Source organism: Panthera leo, chromosome C1 (assembly GCF_018350215.1).
Source record: "Panthera leo isolate Ple1 chromosome C1, P.leo_Ple1_pat1.1, whole genome shotgun sequence".
Classification (NCBI taxonomy): domain Eukaryota; kingdom Metazoa; phylum Chordata; class Mammalia; order Carnivora; family Felidae; genus Panthera; species Panthera leo.
The window spans coordinates 71,297,473-71,303,700 of record NC_056686.1 but is presented as its reverse complement, the minus strand read 5'-3'; positions in this window follow the sequence as shown (position 1 = coordinate 71,303,700).

Genomic DNA, 6,228 nt, shown 5'->3' with positions numbered 1-6,228 from the left:
AAAATACAGTATGCTTCTTTATAATTCTTTTTTTCTTTTAATTTTTTAACATTTATTTATTTTTGAGAGACAGAGTGTGAGCAGGGGAGGGGCAGAGAGAGAGGAAGACACAGAAACTGAAGCAGGCTCCAGGCTCTGAGCTGTCAGCACAGAGCCCAACGCGGGGCTCGAACCCACAAACCATAAGATCATGACCTGAGCCAAAGTCAGATGCTCAACTGACTGGGCCACTCAGGCACCCCTGCTTCTTTATAATTCTTAAACAAAGTAGGGATAGAAATAAATAAATATCCTATTTTGAGGTAATTGCCATAGTTATGGACACATTATAGGTAACTAACATTCACTGTGTTTCAGACAATCCATAGGGAGTTTTCTATGTTCTATTTCACTTAATCCTCACGAGAACCAAAATGAGGTGGTTTTTCCAGTTACCTACTGCTGCATAACAAACCATACCAAAACTTAATGGCTTTAAATAATGACAAAATTTACTTTGCTGACATGTTCACAAACCTGAGTTTAGACAGGTCTTGGCAGGAATAGCTCATCTCTGCTCCAATCAGCAACAGCCGGGGTAGCTTGACAGCTCAGGCCTGGAATTATCTGAAGGCTTGTTCATGCCACATGTACGGTGGTTGGTGCTGGTCACTGGCTGAAATCTTACTTGGGGTTGTCAACCAGAACACCTCCATGTGCCCTGTCCATGTAGCCTGGGCTTCCTCACAACACGGTAGCTGGGTTCCTAGGGTGAGTTTCCAATGAGAGAGCCAGGCAGAAGCTGTATCTGTGTTGCCCTTTATGACCTGGGTTCAGAAGTCATTCAGTGTCATTTCTGCTGCATTCTATTCTTTGAAGAAATCGCAAAGTCAAAATTTCAAGGAGAGGGGAAATAGAGGCTATCTCTTGATGGGGGTATGGCAATGTGGGATGGGAAATTTCGCTGTGGCCACTTTTGAGAATTTATTTTGCCACAGCAGAAACTTGTCAAGGTTAAATTACTAAAGCTTGTAAGGGACTGAGTGCTCAGAATTGTCTCTAATTCCAAAGCTCTGATTAGGATCCAGATAGTTGTCTTACTTTGTGACTTTGAAAACTATTAGTATCACATTGTCAATTCCTGTTATAGTCTCTAAAACAAATTCTTATGAGCACTGTTCATTTCCTATAGGAGGAATACATATAAATCATTTTTTAAATGTATGTGGATATTGTTGCACTGCATTAGATGTTAATTCATTTTAGGGCATTTTGAAAATTCTTGGTAGCTTTATTTACTCATGGAACAGGAATAGCATCTTCCAGGAAGCAGAGGTGAGAGAGAGCATAGAATGTGTGGAAAACAGTGTGGACTGAAATGTCTGAAGGGGAAGTAGAGAAGCCAAACCTGTAAAAGAAGGGCTTAAAAAGCAAGCAGGGCTATGTTAACAATAAAGAACTTGCACCCTATCCTGAGGGCAAAAAGGGCCTGTTGAAACGTTTTAAGGAGGGAAATGATGGGGTTCAGATTTGATTTTTAAATGACCACTCTAGCATTAGTGTTGACTATTTAATAAAAGCATGGGATTTGGAGCGATATGCCAATCTCAATTCACCTGCTTACTGAACAAGCTGGAATTTGCTTGGAATCTAGTGTATGGTTTATAGATAGAGGTATTTTCCAATATAAGAAAGTTGTGCTTTCTTTTGATATCTTTAGTTATGGCTGTTAAAATGTTTCTAGTGTCTCATTAGATGTGCACAGATTTAAGTCCAATTCCTGATTTCCAACTAACTGTTGTGCACATGCGTTCTAATGAGGCTGAGTATTCTCTAATCCACCTGCATTCATCATGATGGGCTTGGCTATAGAGTGGTGACAAATAAACCCTGATACATCAGTTGTTTAATACAATAAAGGTTTATTGACTGCTTGTGTAAAGTCTGAAACAGGTTGAGAAACTTTACATTATAAACATGGTGTCTGAATAGCAGTTGGAGGCTTTCACAAGATGAGGTAAAGCCAAGCCTGGAGGTGGCTTCTATCCATTTCTACCCATGTTCTGTTGATTAGAAATCAGGCACAGGCTCAAATCTAACTGCCAAAGAGGATGGAAAATGTGGAGGTACACATAGATATTTCACAAGCATTGGTAGCCTCCATCACCTTTCTCCCTGCCCAGATTTTCTGGGACTCTCAATCAACTGAGATTAAGATTCTCATAATGAACTGATACAGAGTTTTTTGGTTTTTTTTTCTTTTGTTTTTTGGGGTTTTTTTTTGTTGTTGTTGTTGGTGTTTTTAAATTCTGTCTACAGTGTATTATTTCTGAGGACAAGATCCCTCTGGATGCATAGCTTCGTTACCAGAATGACTCCTATTTAGATTCTGTGTCACTGGGAGTTCATTCTGGCTTTTTGTGAGATTTAGATCCATTCAGTCCAGAAACTTCATTAAAAGTGAAAAATAATTATAGATTTAACTTATTTACTAAAGCCAAAATAAAGCAGACACTTGCTGTATATTAGATTTGACTTGGTGCTGTTTTCTTTTCTTTCCTTTTTTTTTTTTTTTTTTTTGAAAAAATTTTTAAAAGGATAATTATTCTTAAAAAAAAAATGGCTTCAGGGGCGCCTGGGTGGCTCAGTCGGTTAAGCGTCCGACTTCAGCTCAGGTCACGATCTCGCGGTCCGTGAGTTTGAGCCCTGCGTGGGGCTCTGGGCTGATGGCTCAGAGCCTGGAGCCTGCTTCCTATTCTGTGTCTCCCTCTCTCTCTGCCCCTCCCCCGTTCATGCTCTGTCTCTCTCTGTCTCAAAAATAAATAAATGTTAAAAAAAAAAATTTAAAAAAAAATGGCTTCAGGGGACACGTGGGTGGCTCAGTCTGTTAAGGTCTGACACTTGATTTTGGTTGAGGTCATAATCTCACGGTTGTGAGATTAAGCCCCACATCAGACTCCATGCTGGGCAGGAAGCCTGCTTAAGATAAAATATCCTCTCTCTCTCTCTCTCTCTCTCTCTCTCTCTCTCTCTCTCTCTCCCGCCCCCGATCCTCTCCTCTCTCAAAATAAATACATAAATAAAATTAAAAAAAAAATATATGGCTTCAGCCTGGAAGAACTATTTTGAGTTGACAGGAAAGAATGTGAAATCTCCTATTTTACATTTTCTTCCCTTCTCTTCTTTAAGAAAAAAGAATAAAAACAGCCCAGAATATTGCATGTACAAGTGACTTAGAAAAATCTTATCTTCTGTCCTTTTAAGTTTGGAATATTGGTATTATTGCAGGGAAACACAATCAGTTACCATACTGCATATATTTTTAATGTCATACTTGTGAATAAGAGAGCATTTGGAAGCAGTTACACTTATTTATTTATTTTTTAACCATCATTTCCCCAATAAACTTTTAAGGTTAGTTTCTTTGGTGTTTGGGATTCTACTCTGATGGTGTGCAGTTGTTTTACATGGCCTGTGACCCTCAAACAGCTCATCAGCCATGGAAGGAATGAATTCATCACACAGGGTTTAATTTGCCCTTCACTAAGATATTTAATTTCCGCCCTGGGAGCCTTGCTCAGTTACATGGTATCTAACCTGGTGATGGCAACCTAGCAACTGGGTGGAACGTGGCCTACCCCAAGCAACGCTCAGGGGTAGAGGGCACAGGGAAATGTTAATTATTTACAGTGGTGGATTAGTGAAGCTGTGGGAGTTTACCCAGGCCACTGACCACCATCTACTGGAGCCAATAGCTTTTTCATCTGAAGTGCACCCAGATGATATGGTTATCTGAGGACCCAAAAAATATGCTCGTTTAATTATACAACATTTCTGGGTGGGCAAAAAGCAGCTTATAAAGCTGAATGATAATTAAATTTAACCTAAAAAATCACGTATTATTAGAATGGTTAATTTTCTAAGTAGCCATAGCATTTTAAGTTGTGCAAAAAATAGAGCTGCTGTTTAAATTTTAAATAGTACGTCCAACATGTCTGGTCTCATATTAAAATGGTCAAGGCTAATATTAGATTAGGTGTGCAGAATCACTGCTTACAGCATATTTGAGTGTGAGAGACATTAGCATTATTGTTAACAATATTAAAATCAGAGATTATTACATAGGACCAAGAAGAAACACTATGTTTTCTCTGGGGTGTGTGTGTGTGTGTGTGTGTGTCTGTGAGACAGAGTACCTGAGGCTAAACAAGAAAAGGAGTCAACATTAAGCACCCACTGAGTGCCAGTTATTTTATACACATCACCTTTGGGTGAGGTAGCTATAATTATCCCCTATTTGCAGATGGTATAACTAAGACTTAGGGGACAGTGCAGTTTGCCTAGGATGATGAGGCTGGATCCCAAAGCCCTTTTTATTTTCACTACAACGCATGTCAGATCAAAAGACTGAAGTGCAGAAACAGAAGGCTTACCACAGGGTAGTTAGGAAGGAGTGGGCAGCTGGGGAAAGGACTGGAGCCATGGGAACTGGAAGGAGGCACACCAGTTAGCTCCATTTTCATTCATACCTAGTATTCCCACATCTTCCATTATAGGAGGTTAGCTTCTCAGCTTGAGCCCCAGTGTGAACTGAAGAGCCCTCGGAGAGAACTCATCCCAGAAAAGGGGGAGACAGCACAGTGCATTGGCCTGAGTTCCAAAGCCTCGGAGTCCGAGAAAGGTGAGCATTCTGAGTAGTCTGACCCATCCCATCCCAACCTTTTTCCTTCCCTCTCTCCTTCCATACACACCAGACTTGCAGTGAGGTCTAAAGGCTCTCCCTGGCTTCTTCGTTCTCTCTACCAATAAATATCCTGTACATGTAGTCTTACCTTGGCGTTAGCTTCATGCTGAACCTGAACTGACACAGAGTCATTGTCCCATCCCCTTTCCGCCATGTTGCGGGCCATTAGGCAGCTCTAGTATATTGAGAGAAGGGAGCCTTGAGTGCCTGCTGGTTGTAGGCTTATTTTTGAACATATGTGAGTCCTTCATCCCAGGAACTACAGGACACACCTGGGGACACTTTGAGATACCAGATAAGTGGGTGGGGCAAGATCCGATGAAACTTGGGCTGTGGCTGTTGGTGTGACCCCATTGGTGGCCATAGGCTGGTGAGATGATGAGGAAAATTAAGGTTATAAACACACAATAAAAATATCATACTGAACTGACGATAACTGCTATCATAAGCAAGATAAACATGAGCCCCATGTTTAGTTTCTATAGCAAGAATATTATAATCATGTTGTACATGTAAATTAGGTAAAATAGAGGCAAAAATTTACTGCTTGCTCTATGCTAGGCACTATACTAAGCTCTTTATTTGATAACCCTAAGGCAGACGCTTATTCAATATCCATTACCCCCTTCTTCTATGCTAATAAAACCCTCTTTTGTTTGAGAAAACAATGAACCAGCCCCAGCTAATGGCTTGTGTCACACAATCATGACACTCCTGTTCTCCATGGTCCCAGCTTCTTCTGCCCTAAGAGGTGTCCACACAACTCAGTTCTGTCCAGGAGACCTGAGCAGAAGTCTGCTGGGGTGGAGACAGAGGACTGAGTCATGAAAATGCTTCTCCTAGAAGACTACAGTAGCAAATCCCTCACCCTCTTCAGATCTTTGCTCAAATGTCACCTTCCCAGTAACACCTACCCTGAACACCTGTTTAAAATTGTAGAGCCAGACACAGCATAGGACTCAAAACATTATGTTTTTCTTTGGGGCAAGACATGAAAAAAAAAAAATAGGGAAAATTGCCAGAGAAAGTGCAGAATAGCAAGCACAAATGCCCCGGGACAGGAACATGCCTTGTATGTTTGGGGAATTGGAGGGGGCTGGCATGACTGGGGTGCTGTGACGTAGGTGAGGAGAGAGAGATGAAACCAGAGTGACAATGGACAGCCTGATCACACGAGGGCCTGCCGGTCCCAGTAAAGCCTTTGGCTCATGCTCTGAGTGAGCTGGGAAGCCAAGGAGGAGCTGAGAGGAAGAATGACAGCCTCTGCCTTTCATTTAAAAGTTCTATGTGGCTGCTGTTGAGACAGATTGAAGGGGGCAAGGGTGGAAGCAGGGAGAACAGTTAGGAAGCTACTGCGAAAAGCCAAGCTGGTGATGGTGGTAGCTTGGATCAAGGTGGCAGCAAGGAAGAAGGAGAGAAGTGACCAGGTTCTAGATGTATTTTGAAGCTGTTGTCAACAGGATTTGTTCACGGATTGGGTATGGATTGAGAGAGGAGAAAAATGA